Genomic DNA, 19,581 nt, shown 5'->3' with positions numbered 1-19,581 from the left:
ACATATGTAGCCTATATATATATATATATATATATATGTATATATGTACAGCCTAATGTTTTTTTAAATACCTTTAAAATTGTAGGCCTATGATTTGAAAGGGTGGTTTTATTTTCTCAATATAATAACTTACGCTATATTAGGCCTAACTTAAGGTTGAAAACGTATTTTTAATTTCAGACTAAACAACGTGGATGCAACGTTGTGTTAACGCTAATTTCTGACATAACCTAACCACTACTTTTAGAACGTTTGCGGATGTCCTGTTTTCTGAGAATAGGTTTCCAGAATTAGAATTCACAAAAAAGATAATGAATAGAGTAGAGAGCACGGTAACGCATTTTTCTAGTTTTCCAGAATTCCAGAAAGATAAGCCTACGTCTCACTTTCCGAAAAACGCTAGCATTCTAGTATCCAGGGTAAAATGTGGACAAATTTCAATATTGTTTATGAAATGTGTTAGAATGATTTATCGGTTGGATTTAGTGAAGACACGGGTGGTGCAAGTGAAGTGAAAGTTCGTTGTTCACGCGTTCGTTGTTTATGAGCAATTTAATGCGACAAACTCCGTTCGATCCCCTCCGATAATTAAAAGTGATTGTTTCCGGCTAACGGCATCGGTAAGCGGAACGTCTGGAACAGGTTGGTTCCTCTACTACGGTAACAATTTGGAAACCGGATTTACCAAATCCAGGAGAAGTAGTCTACCGTCGCGTATTTAAAGAGTGAAACTATTGAGAGTCCAACATTCTTTAAAAACCAGAGCCACGTTTCGCATTTTTTTATAGTCACACCACTGCTGCATCAAACATTTCCAGACCACTGCCGAGTACAGATCAGGATGAACAAAACGATAACTTCTGTTTTTCTGTTGCTGGTGGCTATCTACAGGTGAGTAAGTTCATCAGAACTTTCCATCAAATTAGGCCTAGTCATGTCATCATCTTGTGTTTGAATACGACACATATAAATGTAAAATCTCATTATTTTGTAAAAATATTTTTTTTATGAAAAATATAAATATAGATTTAATTATTTTATTTAGAAAACCGCGAAGTAAATGTATAATTCTGTTGGTGTTTAACCAAACAAGGGAGTTGACTGAACACATTGAATATTTCGGTTGCTTGATTATATGTTTTTGTTTAACCCATTAGCACCAATAACTGAAACATCAGTAATAGGCCTACATTCTTATTATTAGTGTAATCATTTGCATATAGGTCTAGAATAAAAGGATGTTTGTAGTAGAATGACAAAATGGTAAAAATAACTTTTTTGATCTGTGTATTGTAGAAACTATGAACTTATGATTATTTGAAATACGCTAGGCCTACTCAATAGATAGATAAGTGGAGAAAATTTTGCCGTTGGTAGAGAATTATTTAAAAAGAAAACAAGTGCATAGACTCAAATTATCCCTCTTGGGTTTGGGTTGCAGTGCGCCATCACTAATCCTCATAAAAATACAGTATACCAATGTGCAAACAAATAAACGTTTTACCGACTATATTCTCTGTCACAGCAAAAAAAAAAAAAAAAAAAAAAAAAAAAAGAAAAAGAAAAGAAAAAGTTGACCGTTGATTTGTTTTGCTATTCATGTAATCGTTTCTGTTTAGTCCTAACTTAATTGTGATCCTTTAATTATTTAACACCGTAAAGCTAGCTAAATATTTGAAAAGCTATAATTTTTATGTAACCGGAGAGCTAAAGGACACCTGAGAAATATAGGAAAAGTAAACCGTGTTATTCCAGGGCATTTTGTCATCTTGGTGGGCCTCAAAAAGTAGCTGTATGATTAAAAGATAAACTCCCCTTCGCAGCCATGCGCATGCACCTGTCAAATGTAAACAGTATTACACACATTGCCATAATATTTATTGCAATAACTGACATCTTATTACGATGCTTGGACATAAATTCTGAGCCATGTTAACATTCCATGGTTTATTATGTAGACATAGGTGTACAGTAGCCCTACATTACTTCTAAATCAATACTAGTGATCTTTATGAACACTGAGCGAGACCTTTATAGCCAGGCTCCGGAGGAACACAAATTGTTGATATGTTGTAGTAAAACTGACTTTTATAAGATACAACATTTTCGAAAATATTTAAAATCAGCTGGAAAAGGGTGGTTATGCCCCTTTCCTCCCAGTCTGTATCTCATTTGCCGCTCCTGCGGTTCACTTTTTTGTGTCAGTTCTACAACACATCCTGGCTTTAAGATTCTTTCAAACGAATTCACATTTTGCCTGAATTTCATTCTTAGATTCTTCCATGGAAACGTCATCACTGCACGAAGCTCTTAGTGCTTATCTGTTAAGTTACTAAGTTGTATCTCACTCGCTATAAAGAGATTAAAAGAATGTGACGTATACATTCGTGGAAATACCACTTTAAAGGTCCCACTCTACCACGCGGTCAAGTTTATATTTCAAATACCATTCGCTAACTTGTATCTTTCAATGGAAGATTTATACGACGCACCGGAGGGGCTTATGATTTAGGCCTACCAACTCTTGTAAATCAAATTTAGAGTCAAAATTACACACAGTTGTTCTAGTAGGCAAACAGGCCTACTTTAAACTTAATGATACCATATTATGCCAAATCTCTCTTGCCAGTTGCAACACATATGTGGTTCTATATTTACACATTACAGAATAAGCCGTATGTCTCACGCACTTCGCGGCTAGATAAACAGAGAGCATCTTCGCTCAGTCTGCTAAACCATGGAGGAAAGTTTAGTATAGCCACGGTGTGGGTGCTGAACCGTGGAGATATCTAGGTCCCCGGTTGAATTCCCACCGCTACTCTCCTTGTATTTCAGCTGGAGGGCTGAAATGCAAGTTACGATAGCGCATCGTCTTTTGAATGAGACGTTTAAGTGATTGAAATTGAAACAATGATGAAGTGTGTAGTAACCCTCCTCCCTATAGTTTCTACTCTGTGCAGCAGCATAATTATTCCCAGAGTATAATCATTGATGATGCATAAAAAATAGGCTTCTACTAAACTCTAAAGCCATGGACACGCCTCTTACATAAAAATATATTGTAAACAAATTCTATAAAAAAATAGTTTATAAATCATGGTGAAAATTCTTTAATTTAACAACACTAGTATTTTTGTCTGTGAATCAGCTGCGAGATAGTTCTCAAATCAATTAGGGAATATGATTATCAATGTTGATTCTTGATTGGCTCAAATGCAACGGTGACCAAAGCATGCTGCGAGGTTAAACCAATCAGAAGAAAGCACACATAACTTGGAGGACTACATACGTTGTAGTGCGAAGTAGAGTAAACTGGTGTTTAATGTTGATGGTTTCTAGCTAATTTTTTCGTTCAAATAATAGCATTGATTTTGGATATAGGCCTATTATTAAAATGGCCAAGTATTTGGTACTTATTTTGACGTTGTCTGTTTACCTAGCATGGTAAGTTGATGAATATATTTTTGAAATGATGTAGGCTGCGGACTGATTGATTGATATTAAAATATGCCTTTTTATCATAGATAGGCTTGGCGATTGGAACGAACATACAAAACCTACTAATGAATACCGTATCGTACTCTCTGTGGAAACTTTAATATAAATCAAAATTTGAAAAAAATGCAAATAAAATGATTTCAGCGCAAGTTCAAATATTGCCGGCGTTACAGGCGGTAGACAGCCGAGTCCTAACTGACGCCAGACGTTACAGGCTCACTGGGCAGTCTTACTCATTCACTGATTCTAACATATTCTTAACGTCTGTTTTCAATGCATAGGCCTATATCGTCTGACTGGCTTCAATTTATTTGTCAATGAGGTTGCTTTTTAGTATTAGTTTTTAATCTTTGGTTTGGCGAAGGATTATAGCTGTGTATTTTCCTTTTTATTTCGATGTTTTTTTTTTTTAAATAAGGACATTCCTTGTGTCATTTCTTAATTGGACCTACGTTTAAGTGGTCTGCAAGTGTCTAATACCTGATAATAGTATGGAGTTGACCATTTTAAAGAAGGCTATACCGTACTATTTGATGGTCACATATGTCAAAAACCATGGAGATGTGTGCCTTTTCTCTATTCCCTCACGTTTTTCTTTCAGTACATGTTATGGTGCATCGTCTTTTAGAAAGGACGATTGGGCCGTGGTCCTACGTACAAGGTTCATATTCACATCGAGAAAAGAACAAGGAATTGTTCATCAGATCGATAATAGGCTTGATGCTGCACACCGGCTGCCGGTGGTCTTAAGGAACCGGACAAAATGTACCCAGTTAGGCCAATATGAAATATTAAATTATGCTTATAACTTTTGATTTATTCATATATTGACAAAGGAAATACAGTAGTCTTGATAGATAGCGTATTTGCTATTGTAGTCCACATTCAGGATTCGCCATGAGCATGTCTGTAAACGCCAAGAGCATGTATTTTCATTTAAGAACTTTAACCCTTTTTTAGGTCTCTATAATGTTTGAGAAAATTAAAACCCATAAAACGGGCAAACGACATAACGGTGATTGCAGCAATCTATAAATTACTGATTAAGATAAAGGCGACAACTTAACGGAAGAAGAAAATGTAATTACTTCACTAACGACGTGGTTCACCTCCAAATATGGGAAGTCAGTCCTTTCAAAGTGACCTCCAAAAGAGCTAAACTTTTAAAATCTATATCTACAGTACGGTATAGCAAAGGCGTGGTTACCCTTTCCAAATAAGGGAATTCTATCGTCTGCCTGGGCCTCTTCCCCATACAACTTTATTTTATATGATTGACGTTTTTCTTATTGCCGCAAGTATCTGTCTTTGTTCGCGTCTTCAAAACGCATGCAATACAAGTGGCATATTAGTATGCATAATGTGAACATATTACTGTTCTCTGTATGTTTTGACATCACCGTCACATTAACTTCAAAATATTTTCACTGACTCATCGGGTTAACAAAGTAAACAAGATGTAATCTCCAAATGGGGTCGTGCCAATAACACATGCGTTCAATCTGTATTACAAATCAGGTAAAATTGGAGTTACGGAAATGCTCGTATTCCATAGAGAAACCATTTAGGCAAGATCGTTGGTAAATTAGTACATGAGTCAAATATCTGGGGATGAGTTGAAACATTACGGAGCGATGATCAAAACCAGTGGGAGGTGGTCGGAGTTTTAAGGTCTGTGACCGTGATACTCCGCGAACGAAACGTGATATAACAAGATGGGTATATCAAGATATGTTGTTCATAGCTTGCTTAATATGACTTGGCATGGTCCCAATACCTAGTTGAATATCATATATCACAGATTTAATGAAACCAGCAATCATCGCGCAATAAAACAACTGAGAGGGCTTCAATAAGGCCCTTTAACTTTTGATTGCGATCAATTATCTCATTAGAAAGCGTAGCAGCTTCCGACATTTTTTTCGTTCACGCTGTGGGAAAGTGTTCAATATATTATGACAACGGTTTAGAAAATAATCTCCACCGTGATCTTTATCTCTTTTATTATTATGAGTTGAGAATTTTGAAATGTCTTAAGAGATTTTTTCTTGTTAAGTGGTTAATCGATGCACAGATACAGAAGGTTTCCTTTTAGTACCACTATAACCTATATCATATCACAGTAAGTAGGCCTATATCAAGGGTTTGACAAATTTCATATCGGCTCTTGCAAAAAAAACCCCAAAAAAACAAAAACAAAAACAAAAAAAACAAAAACAATAAAGGAAAAACAAAAATTCAGTTTGTCCTGTATCAATGAATAAATCTCTTTCCCGCCTTTTGATAACCGTTTGCGTAAAATATGTTTAATGGACGTGTTTTTCGTCTTTAAAAAAAGAAGCTTATTCTTATTAAAGTAATTAGTTCGTTGTAGTTAGGACATTGTGTGAGCTAGTTATTTTGTGGTCAAAGTAAGTGCGTGAACTAAATAAAAATAAGTAGGCATTTTTGCATACTGGTATCGTTAAATTTAATAGGCGTCTGGAAAAAAATGTGCTGCATTTTACAGACAGTAAAAGACTGTCATCTCAGGAGGAGGGGCGTAATAATGCGGAGGATTTACAATTGAATATGGAACGAGTTACAGTCAAACGATAATGCTAATACTAAAAAAGCCTATAATATTGATTATAATAGGATTTCACATAAAATAATAGTAACAACACTTTAAATAATTAGGTCGTTTCCTTTTAATCATCAATTTCGAATCTCAAAAAATATTCTAAATCACTTATTTTCTCAATTTGTATACACATCATTCATATTTTTCTTAATTTATATTTTTGTATTGTATTTTTATATTCTTACTATCATGTAAAGGCTTTTGAACATCAATATTCATGAAAAGGGTGCTAAATTTGGTGGTAAATAGGCCTAACTAAATGAACCTTTCGGATGTGAGAAGTTGAAACATTACAAAGAGCAACCAAGGCCCCGTTCAATAAATATATTTTGCCATAAACCTAAACTAAAAATAATTTTGGTGTCCACGTTGGCCCTGCTTTAATTGAATTGATAATAAAATAAATAATCACCGCGGACATGATATAATTTCACGCTTCATCTCGTAATCAGATTGAATTCCATTTTATTTAGTATGCCAAAATACGTTTCGTTTTCAACTTATAACCCCAATTTTTATCAATCCCAAGACGAGTATTCTGACACGTCTTTATCAGCTTTTTGTGATTTATTAAAATCCTCAAGGTGAGTTATGAACTATTTAATATAACCACAGATACTAAAGTTTACGTGATGTAACCTTGCAGAAAAGAGGGAGAAATCTAATCTGACGTGTTTAAAGTATGCCCACAAATGATTACTTTACTTATGACAGATTTAGCTATTAATCATCCTCAGAGTACTACAAACACTCATCTGACCTTGAATTATAAACTGTGACAAAACTTCTTTTCCGTAAAGTGCGACAATGAAAATGTAGTACGACGACAACAGGCTACAAATCTCGGCGATAAATACTGTAATATCCGAAATGCCGAAATAAAATAATGTGTGTCCAAGAAGTGACTCGAAAATTATGGTCAATCTGTCGATATTTTATTTGACCTAGGCCCATTTTAAGTGTTCATGCCAACCATCACTCATCTTACACATTTTTGGGTCTAACATAATCCATGGCTAAAATTTACGATTAAAGGTGGATTCACACCAAATCAAAATTTTTGGATAGGAAAGGCTACCGATCCGATCAGAAATTCGAGACGCTGGCTTTCGCGGTCTGAATTTCGGTTCGGATCCTATGTGAATGCATCTTAATGCATCAGAGGTTAATCCAACAAAGCTTTAAGATTTCCATAGCTTTTTGAACCATCCTACCATAAAAAAGCGAAATGAAAAATTCCCTACCCTAGAGTTTCGGGATTTTTAGTCAAACGGCCTTAATAGGAAAGCCTGAGTTTCTGTAGCATCCCAATATTTTTTTTCTTTCCTTACCCCTCGGTCACTTGGCCGAGAGGAAGGTTTTTCTGTGATTCTCTTATTATGCCGTGATCCGTGCTCATGGAACTTTTCGGAATTAAATACCTGTTTTGACACCACCATTGTCTGTCTGATTTACTGTCGCAATATATTACTGTACGCTCTCAAGCTAAGGGGTAAAATACTGTATTTTGAAGTCAAGAAACAACGTACAGAATTTGGACAAAGAAGCTTTTTTTTCCGAATTTTATAACTGAATTTGTTGTTTTTTTTACAAGTAATTCTATATAAAGTACCTGTAATTACACGAAAGTTAACAACTACATCTGTAAAGACGTTATCAATATTTTGCCCTATGTGGCCTAATCTAAAACTTGATTGACATTTCACCACGTGTAATCAGCTGGTTGTAAAACACCACTTTTTAGATTAATGCATTAAGTCAAGGTCATCGTCTAGTTGATTGGGATTAATAGTTTTAAAAATGTATATATTTGTGTCAGGTCAAAGGTTGACCAAATTTACTCTGATCATTAATAATAATGATCAGATGGGGTGAGTTAATTTATATTACCGTTCTGATATCAAAATATAGTATGTATTTGTACCCTTCCACTGCTATAGTGAAATGCATATCATCAGAAACAGTTGGAAAATGATGACAATTATAATAATTGGAAGACACATTTCCTAAGAGGTTTAATTACAGCACTTTTTCTGCTCCGGCCCTTGGTACTAGTTTCATCTGAGAAGGGATCTGTGCTGGGCTGGAGGGAAGACGGAATTGATCCAACCTGTGTTCTCCGGACTTAAATCGTAATAACCATGCCGAATTCAATGACCCCGCGATATATGGAGCGGTACACTATAAAAAAAAAACAAAAAAAACAAAAAAAAAAAAAAAAAACACACCCATATTGCTGTTACAAGTTATTATTATTATTATTATTGTTATTATTATTATTATTATTTATTTATTATATTATTATTTATTATTTATTATTGGTGGTCATGTCTAAAAGTTTGTTTACAAACTTATTTTGACCTCCTACCGCACACTTCTTTTCTTTTTTTTTTTTGAAATGTAATTTCAATTGTAATATTTATCGTTGATTAATTTATATTTTATGTGTGTGTGGTAAAAAACAATAAAACAAACAAGTTCATATAACGTTTGACTGATGCTGCTCCTTAGATAATTTTTGTTTTAATTCCCTCTCTAGTTTTCTTGATTTACAAAAACGGAAAAACAAAATTTGGTTAACATTAATTATGTTTTTATGATTAACATAACTGGTACTTTTATATGTATATTATAACAGAGTCCTAACAGTTCGGTGTCCACTACACTAAGCTGAAGTTTCTTAAAATTATAATCTCCATTACCTTAGTTCATATACTTTCATTTCGAATTTGTAAACATGAAAATATAGGCTTCGGCCTTAAAGGCCCATAAATTTAAGTATTGGGCCTAGTAACAGTGCAATCGCGCCTTACTTGCCTACTGTGCAAACACGAGAGCACCCTAGGGCAACGAAGGGGAGCTTGTAAATATAACTCATGTTCCATCAATTAGTAGGAATTTACTATGCTAACATAAACATTGGTTCCTGGTACAAAAACACAAATGTAAATTGGCCGCGTTTGATGTTGACGCTCTGAAGCTTTTCTCACAAATTTCGTAAACGTTGTTCGCGTCGCCTCTAGCCCTTCATGGCTTCAACCTGGTATCGTAAAGTACTAGCCGTCACGACCCCGCTGCTTCGAAGATTACGAAATAAGTTGGATGACCGATTGAAATTTATTTGACAGTAAGAACCACAAACATGTAGAATCAAAATAATCTGTGTGTACATTACACACACTAACTAGCTGACAAAGCTGTTGTGGAGTAAAATATTATGCAATCAATCATCTGTAACATTTGCGTTAGAATTGCAGAATGTAAACGATAATTGTTAATTTTCTAAATTTACCGATTGTTATGTAAATTAACATAATATCTGCATACAACAGTGTAGCTCAATTTTTTTTATTAATGAATTTATAAACGTTTCATGGAGGATAAAGCACCAAAAAAGAGCCAAAATAAACAATAATTGATGACAATGCATCAAATTATTGAACAAATTGGCATTAAGCGTTAATCTGTTGGTCTTTCTAGGTGTAATACTAATCCATCTGCTTTCTATTTTAAAATTTTTCAAAGTGTCCTTGATTTCCAAGTAGAGTACGGTATATATTTTTCATCATTTTTTCTCTTATCTTCCTTTTTTTTATCATCTAAACTTCTTTTCCTTTCTTTTAATCTTATCGTTTCTTTTGTTCCCCTTTCTTTTCATCCTTTCCTTTCCTTTCTGTTTAATGAAAACATAGCAGAGCTCATCATTCGTTTTCTTCTCTTTCTTTTGATTTTTTTTAAATAATTTGTTTCATCTTTTCTTCTCTTTCTTTTGATCTTCTTTCTTTTCTTTTCCCTAAGTTTTAATCTTTTCCTTTCTTTTATTTTTAACATATCAGAACTTATGTATGATAAAATGAATAAAATGGTAAATAAAAAAAGAACTTATCTTACTTTTTTTTCCTTTGATTTCATCTTTTCTTTTCCTTTTCTTCATATTATCTTCTGCGGCGTTTATGAGAGAGTTCGAGAGCTAGACGCTTTTTCGATCGCTTAATAAAGTCAGATTAATATATTTGACTGTATACAAACCAATGCATCTCTTCGAACATACATAATGTGGAACTTTATTGCAACAAGATCTGGGAAGTAATGTAATGTCATATCCAATTGCAGCATAATTGATGGTGAAGTTATAATAAAAATGTTTTACTTGTTTACAGTACAAGCGCCAACAGATGTCGGTGCAAAAGCTACAACCCATCGATGCTGAGACAATACTGCAGTCTTCGTGCCCCAACCCGCTGCCCTGGTGGCACCCACAAAATATCAGATATGTGTCAATGCTGTAAAGTGTGTCCGAAGGTAAGCAAACGCGTCATCAGAACATTTAAAAACATGTTGAAGATGTATATTTGTCCCATAAAAATAAAAACAAAATCAAAATAAAATAATTTTAAAATTAACTTGCTAATATTGCAGTAACATAGCTTAACTTAAACATAAAAAATATTGAATTTAAAAAATGTGTACCCTGATTTTTATGTTTTCTTTGGTATTTATTATGGTACAACACATTTTAAAAGTTATTTTCAATTCCTCTCGAGTGACGTCATGACAATTTATGGTCCTCATTTGTCTTTCTAATGAAATGATATTCCCACTGCAGGCAGTTCGTCTTTGATTGGTTGTACAACAGGGCGTGCCTAGCCTCACTGTACGCACAACTATATCGTTACTGGAGCTGATAGCTTGGTAGTGAAAGGCCAGGTTCACACGAAAGCCCTTGTATCCGGATCGGGAGTTAACCTTTTGCACCCGTGTGTGAACGCCCGATCGGTTAGCGCTAACCGTTACCAGGACCCGGATACGCTAACGGTTAGCGAGCTTTATCGATTAGCAAGTTGAGCACGTTTCTATCATAACCAATAACACGTACGCGTTTTCGATTTCCAGTTTCCTATTGGCCAGTGATTCTATCATCATTTTCTTGGTATCTGGATCGGGGATTGTCTTGTATGAACGCACGGCAGCTAACGGTTACCAGGATCCAGATCCTGCTAACCGTTAGCTGTCGTGTGTGAACATAGCCAAAATGATTGCCTTGCAATCCCAGGGATCAAATCCTGTCGGAACATCAGGATTTGTGTTCACACCCAAAAGCAACTCTACTTCCTAAGACACAAGCATCTGTGGCATTATCAGACAAATAATGCTAGGCCTATCAAAACAACTAAAAATGAAATAAATGTATCAACGTTGTATGGTTTGAGATGGAACTATACACTTAAAGTCAAATATGGATGACTAATAATTTACATGTCACTGTCAATAGTTAGTTTCTGTATACAAACACGTTGTGTCCCAAACTCGTATATGTAGGCCTACAGTACAGTATTATACGTATTCATTTCTATAATAGTAGGGTTAATTATGCCGTTCTAAAAATCTGTTTTTTTTTTAACTAGATGGTCGGCCAGTCATGCATGGGTCCATATGGTGTTCTCGGGGCGTGTAAGTCTGGGTTAACGTGCACATCCAGGAAAGGTCACCCTATTCCATACACATTTGGCTTAACGTCCAGGGGAAGGTGTCGAAATTAAGAAAGGTAAGTCGATAACAACAATAACATATTCTGCTAGCAAATTTAAGAAGATGCGTAGTTGAATTTCTGCAAATAATCGATTAGTGTCATTTTTTTACTTTGGCTTATTGAAATTTGATAACATAAAAGACTCTTTTAAGGTGGCATTTCAGAGGATCAATATTCATTTTTAAAGGTTTTTCTAATTTTGTTACTAGTGTAACTAACACTAGTATATTTAAATACAAAACCGCATAGAATATTTTGAGCTCCCTATTTCCATTGCAACTAGAAAGACCTCCACAGACCTCAGTGAAACAAAAGAGATCTCGTATAGTCTTATCTATAAAGATTTATGTGGCAGAAAAAAAAAAACCCCAGTGGCATAGGATAGACAACAATGACAAAACAAGCAGAAGGAATCTGTCACTTCTGATTGTTTCTGTACTAGCCTACTCAAACGATCTTTTATTTCTAAATTTATTTTCTTCACTCCAGGTTGTCATATTAGATGTCTAGTCTTCAATCTAAGAAAAACACATAGGCCTACGATTTTTGGAGGTACAACTGATGAGAACTGTCATTCGTGGAGAAGAGACCGTGGTGTTAATCACAACGCATAATCGTAACCTGTCTTAGTTACAAATATCAAATTATCAAAGATATTTGTGATACGCAATGGGAGTTTTCAACACAGGTTATATTTCTGTTATAAAATCTAAAAATGGTCATACCGTTTTTGAAAATTCCTTGTGTAAAGACAGTATAGTCAAAGTAATATTCAATATTCAACGAAATATATTTTCAATAGTTCTACCAGTTTTGATAAAAGTTAATCACAATACACAATACACAATACACTTTCAATCAAATGAGAAAGTGAAAATATCAATTTCAACGCTATATGTATTTTTTTCTTTGTATAAATATAGATTTACGAAATTTATTTAATAGATTTGTATCATTATTAAAATTTAATAAACCGTGTTTATCGGGACATAGACTTATAGCCATAGATTTTAATATTGAATGGTACTTGATTGAATGGTTATTCGGGACATTTTTGTAAAGTATGCATCCCTATTAAAGTTTCAGTGTATTCGGAAGGTATCCGCCGAATCGATAGTCATGAGAGTTTAAAACCAGAGTATAGCGAAAGTATATTATTAGAAAATCGTTAAAATGTTGTTTCGGCTACGGTACATCAGTGTAGGACATGGAATACAAAGGTATAAACCCCTGGTTCTTAATAGGCGGCGGGCCAAATTTGGCTCATGGAGCCCTTAAATCCGGCCGTGTACAAACATGAAATTAAAACTACTAATAACAAAATTAAAGTAAATCATTTGATAAATAATGTCTTCATATGTGAAGACAAAAACGCAACCCCTATTGGAAAAAATAATATTAATTAGCATTAGGCAAAAAAGAGCGGAATCTTGTTAGACCTATGTTTAATATATTTGGTCAAGATTTATCCAATGTTTCTATAATTAATTAATTTAAGATAATTATTTAAAATAAAAGAGTTCGTTTTTGTATTAGTTTATCCACAGAGAAATTTCTGTACTTTGGGAAACGGGTCTTTTGTCTTTGGTATCAAAACTGTTGCTTTTCTGTACATGTAATATTATTATAAAATGTGAAAAATGTCTACTAACAACATTTAAAAAAGATCACGCGTGTGAATATGGCTCCTATTGTATAGAAGATATAAAGTGCAAGTTAGGTTTGTAAGCAAGCTTATATAATTAAACACTAGTCTTTGAGATCTAAAACACCTAGTCTTTGAGATCTAAAAAAAAACATGTTAAACAACTACTATCATCAACAAACGCCAGATATTAATTAAGTTCCCCCAGCTATTATTCCCTGGCTACCTTCAAATATTATTTATATATATTTGGATTTTTAAAATTTTTTCTACATAAATTAATTAGTGTCTTGTCTTTGTAAATTTACATCATAAAGGTGTGCCGATGATGCAAAAGCTTTATCCAATCAATTGACTGATTGACTTTTGAAGCATTTGCAATACGGTACTAATTAAGCAAAAGACACATTGTAAAATGTTATTTTAAAATATTTGCATCCAAGCTCACATAAGAAATAGAGGAAGGAAAACAGGAAACTTCTTTTAAACATACCTGCTTCTTTGGCCTTCAAATATCACAAATATTTCCGGCCTAGTCATTCTATATATACACACACACACCCATATTTGCCGACATCAGCTAATACTCAAACAAGGAGCGACAATATTGTTTCTGGTAAGGAGCGACAGAAGGAAGGATGCGAATATTTTATCATTACAGTAGCACGTCTGCTCCTTTACTATACTTTTGCCCTTACGTTCCTATTAGTGATTCTCTTCTACGATTATTACGCCTACTTTCATTTCAAATTCTCGGTTACGGTTGTTGGTAACATAGGTCCATTTCATTAAATATATTTAATTTAATTAATGTTAATTGACTTATTTAACTATCAGTATTAACATTATGTTAATTTACCGTTATATAACTTATGTATATTATATCATTTTGTTAATGTTTGTATTAATAACGTTTTTATGAATGCAATTTCTTATTGTACTGTATTAACATTGTCTTTATCTTGAGGCAGAAACAACTATGGTTTAACAGAATACTGATATATTTTTTTTAATTTAAAGTTTACAAAATTGCAATGTTTGCAGTTCCATAAATATTGTTCTTAGCAAAACGAAAAGTGGAATTTGAAATTACAATTACCAAAAACATTATAACGAGTTGCTTCATGACTCAGATATTATCTTCGGCCCGTGAGATCAACTCAAAAAATATGTTGGCCATTTAAACAAATGAAGAACCACGGGTTTAAACAGGAGTAGGCCTATTCATCCAAGGCTATTCCCAGTATTGGTCCACTATTTACTTTAAATTACGCACATTTTGAATGGAACAGCTTTCACCGAAGATATAAAATAATGCATTTAGGAAAATTAATATAAATGTATTCAATGTTTTAAAATTCATGCAAATATATTATGTTCAAAGTGTTTGAACAAATAGGTTAATGTATGAGACATAGGTCAAGGAGAAAACATTTCTTATAACCGATGTATATTTATGTAAAAATTGAAATAATTAACGGACATAAATAAATTCAATGACATTGTGCTTGCTTATCTGTATATTAAAGGCAAAGCAACTACAGTATATAATGTTTTTTCATTGTTTTTCTTCTGTTTTGGCTATAGTATTTTTGTACAAACAATAAAGTTGAAGCTAACCACATCATTGAGAAACCAGGGAGACATTCAAAATGCAGTTCTCTCTAACACGGGTTTATAAAATTTTGTAAATCAATCATTGAACCTAAATCGTACAATTTAGAGAAAATTGCCTGCAAAGATAAACAAACGTCTTGTTGGTTTTTTGTCTATTCTTTAAAAACATCTTTACAAATTGTGCATCAAAACTTCTAATCTATGTAAAAAGCTCAAAACCTTTGCTTTCAATATATATACGTATTAAACTTAGGCCCAATAAAAAAAAAGTATTAGTTTATCACCCTCTCGCGCATGTATTTTATGGTGCTGGGAAAAAATTTTTTTTTGGAAAAACTTTTTTTTTTTTTACATTTTTTTTAAAATTTATTTTTTTCATTTATTTTATTAAATAGTTAGTAGATATTGTTTGCATTATCTAAATCATGTTTTACTTTGAATATCAATGCACCAGCAAACAACCCAATGGTGATATTTTGCTTTAGCAAAATAAAAAATTTAAAAAAAAGCCTCCCTCCCTCATCACCTCTCCTGCCCAGATAGGGTGATAAACTAATAATATTTTGTATAGGGCCTTATCAGAAACATTTTATCAAAATATAACTTGGCGTACATTCAAACGACTCATTTTGTCAAGACACATCACTTTCGACAGAAAATAGGCTATCCCCAAATATCATTCATGTTACAGACGAAAAACAATTACCTTATTCATAGTAAAAGGTCTGATATATTAATTTTCCAATAATTCACCTACACAATATGGCTTACCAACGGCTTACACATTCCAATAAGATTTTGGATCTTGGCACGGCACTGGTTTTACAAATTACCAGTTTTTGCTGACCTAGTTTTGACCTGGAGAAGGCAACGTCTCAGATTTAGATAGAGCCGAGTCTAAAATCACGATCAGCTTGATTGGTGATAATTTGGCAAAATCAGGCGTATGTCTTAACAATTAATCTTCAGATAAAGCTGAAATGCTAGTCTCATCGTAATACATGTTGCATCGGAAAGTATTCTATATTCTTCGCAATTTGCTATCCGATTTTAACGATTTGTGCATCAATTATCAGAAGGTCTAATAAATAATTGTTCATATTTTGTGGAAAAGGTCCCTTTAGCTAGCTATAAATAGCAAGCATTTAGGGCGACCTTTTAAGAAAGCTTACAAGTTTTGTGCTCCTTTACTTATCTTTGCAAAAAATAGACACAGGCTTTTCGAAACTTTGGACAGATGGAATTAAGTTTTTTTTTTGTCCGTGATGTTTTGTATAATAATATACCATACAGTATGTATGCCGTTAAGCTATAGGGATCCTTTTATGCTAAGTCTTATAAAGGTGTAGGATTTTTCAAAATAACCTATATCGAGTCAATATGAACTGATCCACGTAATTGTATCATAATCTTGGTCTGATATATATGAACGTGTTGGATGATTGTTGCATCTGCGTATGACTTCAAATTCCAGTACTGCAAATTATAACAACCACATTCTTCTAGTTAAAGCAGACAAAATCTATTATAATTTCAACATATTTCAAAGACCTTTGAAACTTCCACACATTCGAGCAAGGACGGGACCAATTACGTAGCACTGTACTATGATTTTAATTATGTAATCTAAATATGACTAACAGATGTTCGTCGTGTTTGTTTTCCAGAATGGAGAAACAGTTTGAATCAATTAATTTCACCAGATGTCATGCACTTCATATCTGACACAATTTTGAGGCATACGGCAATATATTGAGTTTCAAACAAAAGTTTTACGAAAAATGTCGTTCCTTCCACATTTCTATAGCAATATAGGCCTACATATAGTCCTTGTTATAGTAGGGTTTTTTTTTCAATTATGAATTCATAACATCAGGCAAACTGATACATAAAATCTATATCTAGTGTATTGGTGTTGTCATTTACGAAATAAAATGCATCTACTACTCATGCACATAACGATATCTATTGATTCTATGTTAATACTATGAGGATTCAACAGTAACTTGAAATATGCCACATTCCAAATGTTTTCCACAGACTGGGGCGGATGCAGGATTTGGCGGTAAGGGGTGCGTGAGGGTCCACCTCACTGCCACCACCATGGTTGGATCTGAGGAAATAGAAAATTTTGAGAATAGGGACCTCTCAAGCGCGAGTTTTAGCTCGGTTTCCATAGAATCGCTCGCCCTATCGGCGAAAGTCGTGACAGTTGTGGTTCACAGACGAATCGGGGTGCCTTCTCGATTGCGCAGGGCAGCTAGCAATGCACCCTGATTCGTCTGCCTCTGCAACACAATCGGAAAGTTGAACCAGTTTCAACATTCCCGACAACTATCGCTGATAAGGTGAGCGATTCTATGGAAACCTAGCTTTACCCTGACTATCGCACATATGGGGTCCCTGAGTGGGCGGGGTCATGGGAAGAGAACGTAATGTTGCTTGTTCCGTCGCTGGAAGACTATTTTAGATGTGGGGCTGGGTGAGGGGTGGTTTGCGGTAGTTTTGGGGTTCTAGCTTCAGAAAGTTTAGTTTTTTAGATGCTGAGAAATGCACTTCGTGCATTTCCGAGACTTCTATTGATAATTGAATACACACTGAATTCATAGTTTTCCCCCATTTTACCATGGACAATTAATAATTGCGAGGATGAAGATGATGATGATGTGATGATGATAAGGAGGAGGCAACGTAGCAGGTGACAACAGGCTCCTGTGCTAGGTTAATTAACAGGCCCTTTGATTTAAGTGTCAACAGAGTATCCCGAGTTCGTTGTCACATTTTCCAATGCACACAATCGGAGAACAGTAATTATCTACAATTTATATAATCTCGACTGTCATGAAAATATCATATCTAAAAAATTATGCATGCAAAAAAAAAAAAAAATTATGCTCGGAAGCGGAAAGTTTAACCTAAAAGTTTGATATATGTTTCATGTTGTTTGTTGAATGGTCTTTAATATTTATATATATGACCACAACATAAGGGAGAACACTTTGTTACCTAAAAAGTTCAGACCCATATAAATTTATATTTCCTTAGGCCTAAATCATAAGAAAGTCCGCTCTATATCCATTTTCAGGAAATTATACATTTTATGCATGCACCGACGTGGGAATTTTGTTTTATGTTGTTTGTTGAATGGTCTTCTTTAAAAATATTAGTCTAATATGACCACAACATAAGGAAGTCCATTCTTTAAATGTTCAAAAGATAGTACAGAGAATTGATTGTTTATCACAATCATTATACACATGTTAAATCCAATTTCAATAAAAAAAAAAAAAATTAAAAAAAAAGCACGCGCCGACGTGGAATGATTAACCTAATAATCTTGTTAATAATGCGGTTCTAAAATTTTATTTACATAACGAATTCAGCCGTATGTTGCTTTTATACTGACAACTTCTCATTCAAAATTTTTAATTTTTGATTTTATTTACATAACGAATTCAGCCGTATGTTGCTTTCATACATGAAACATGGTGTTTTTGATTTTATAAATAAAAGTAAATCAACAAAGTTTTTTAACTTGTTTTTTATTTCTATGCATTACTGACGCGAAAAGCCGGGGATGGGTGGGTTTTACTATTGTCAAGTTCCTACATTTGTGGTTGTTCTGTCAAATGGAAAACAAAATAATGTTGGATGAATATAATCCAACCTAGGTTTAAATAAACTTAAAATTTATCGGCGACAGAAATTTGTCGGCGACAGTCGCCGACAAGGTGAGCAATTCTATGGAAACCGAGCTTTACCCTGACTATCGCACATATGGGGTCCCTGAGTGGGCGGGGTCATGGGAATTCATAGTTTTCCCTCATTTTACCATGGAAAATTAATAATTGATGATGTGATGATAAGGAGGAGAAGGAGGCATCGTAGCAGGTGACGACAGGCTCCTGTGCAAGGCTAACAGGCCGTTTGATATGAGTGTCAACAGAGGCCCGTATCCCGAGTTCGTCGCAGGGGTGGAGCCAGTGGGGTTCCGGGGAGGAAAAGCACAATTCGTCGGGGAGGAAAAAAAATTATATGTATTTTTTACATATTAGTAGACTCTAAAATCGATTAAATAAGCCTTTGAAACCCCTAAATTGTCAAAATTTCCTGGGGCTTTTCCCCCAGGACCACTTTCAGTACCTTTTAATCGAAGCTCGACTACGCCCACTTTGCTTTCGTCGGACAACGCAATCGAACAACAATCTACAATTTATATAATCAGTAAAAAGTTAAATCCAATTTCAATAAAAAAAAAAAAAAAAATACGTTTTCAGTGCACGCGCCGACGTGAAATGATTAACCTAATAATCTTGTTAATAATGCGGTTCTAAAATTAATCTTTAAAAAAAAAAGCCAAAATTTCAAAATTGAAGAAATTGCGTCTTTCCGAATCACGACAGACTGAGTAGATTAGGCCTACTGGTTAAAATGTAAAAATTTAAAATTTTATTTTTAAATCACAGAAAATCACAAATTTATATTCAGTGCATTCTAGACTGTCTTGGAAATGTGGACCGTATCAAATTTGGTTGGGTGCGTTATACACACACTTAGTAGCACCCCACCTACTGGACGGCCATGGAACCTTTACCTTTCACTTGCCAATTAATGCAGTATTATACGCTTATTAGATATCCAACGCTGTGTGATTTGAAATTTACATAC

The 19,581-nt window shown here is 34.2% G+C and overlaps 1 long non-coding RNA gene across 1 annotated transcript; it reads left to right on the top strand.

Annotated features, from left to right (window-relative positions):
- The first annotated feature begins 3,286 nt into the window (after positions 1–3,286).
- On the top strand, positions 3,287–14,842 carry LOC117120374. The gene is made up of 4 exons (XR_004447329.1): positions 3,287–3,444; positions 10,282–10,423; positions 11,527–11,666; positions 12,141–14,842. It is a non-coding gene; the product is annotated as an uncharacterized LOC117120374 (long non-coding RNA).
- The last annotated feature ends 4,739 nt before the right edge of the window (positions 14,843–19,581 follow it).

This window comes from Anneissia japonica, unplaced genomic scaffold (genome assembly GCF_011630105.1).
Source record: "Anneissia japonica isolate Jap-2015-1 unplaced genomic scaffold, ASM1163010v1 scaffold284953_len930413_cov181, whole genome shotgun sequence".
NCBI lineage: Eukaryota > Metazoa > Echinodermata > Crinoidea > Comatulida > Comatulidae > Anneissia > Anneissia japonica.
The sequence above is the reverse complement of the archived record's forward strand: the minus strand, read 5'-3'. Positions and strand labels throughout refer to the sequence as shown.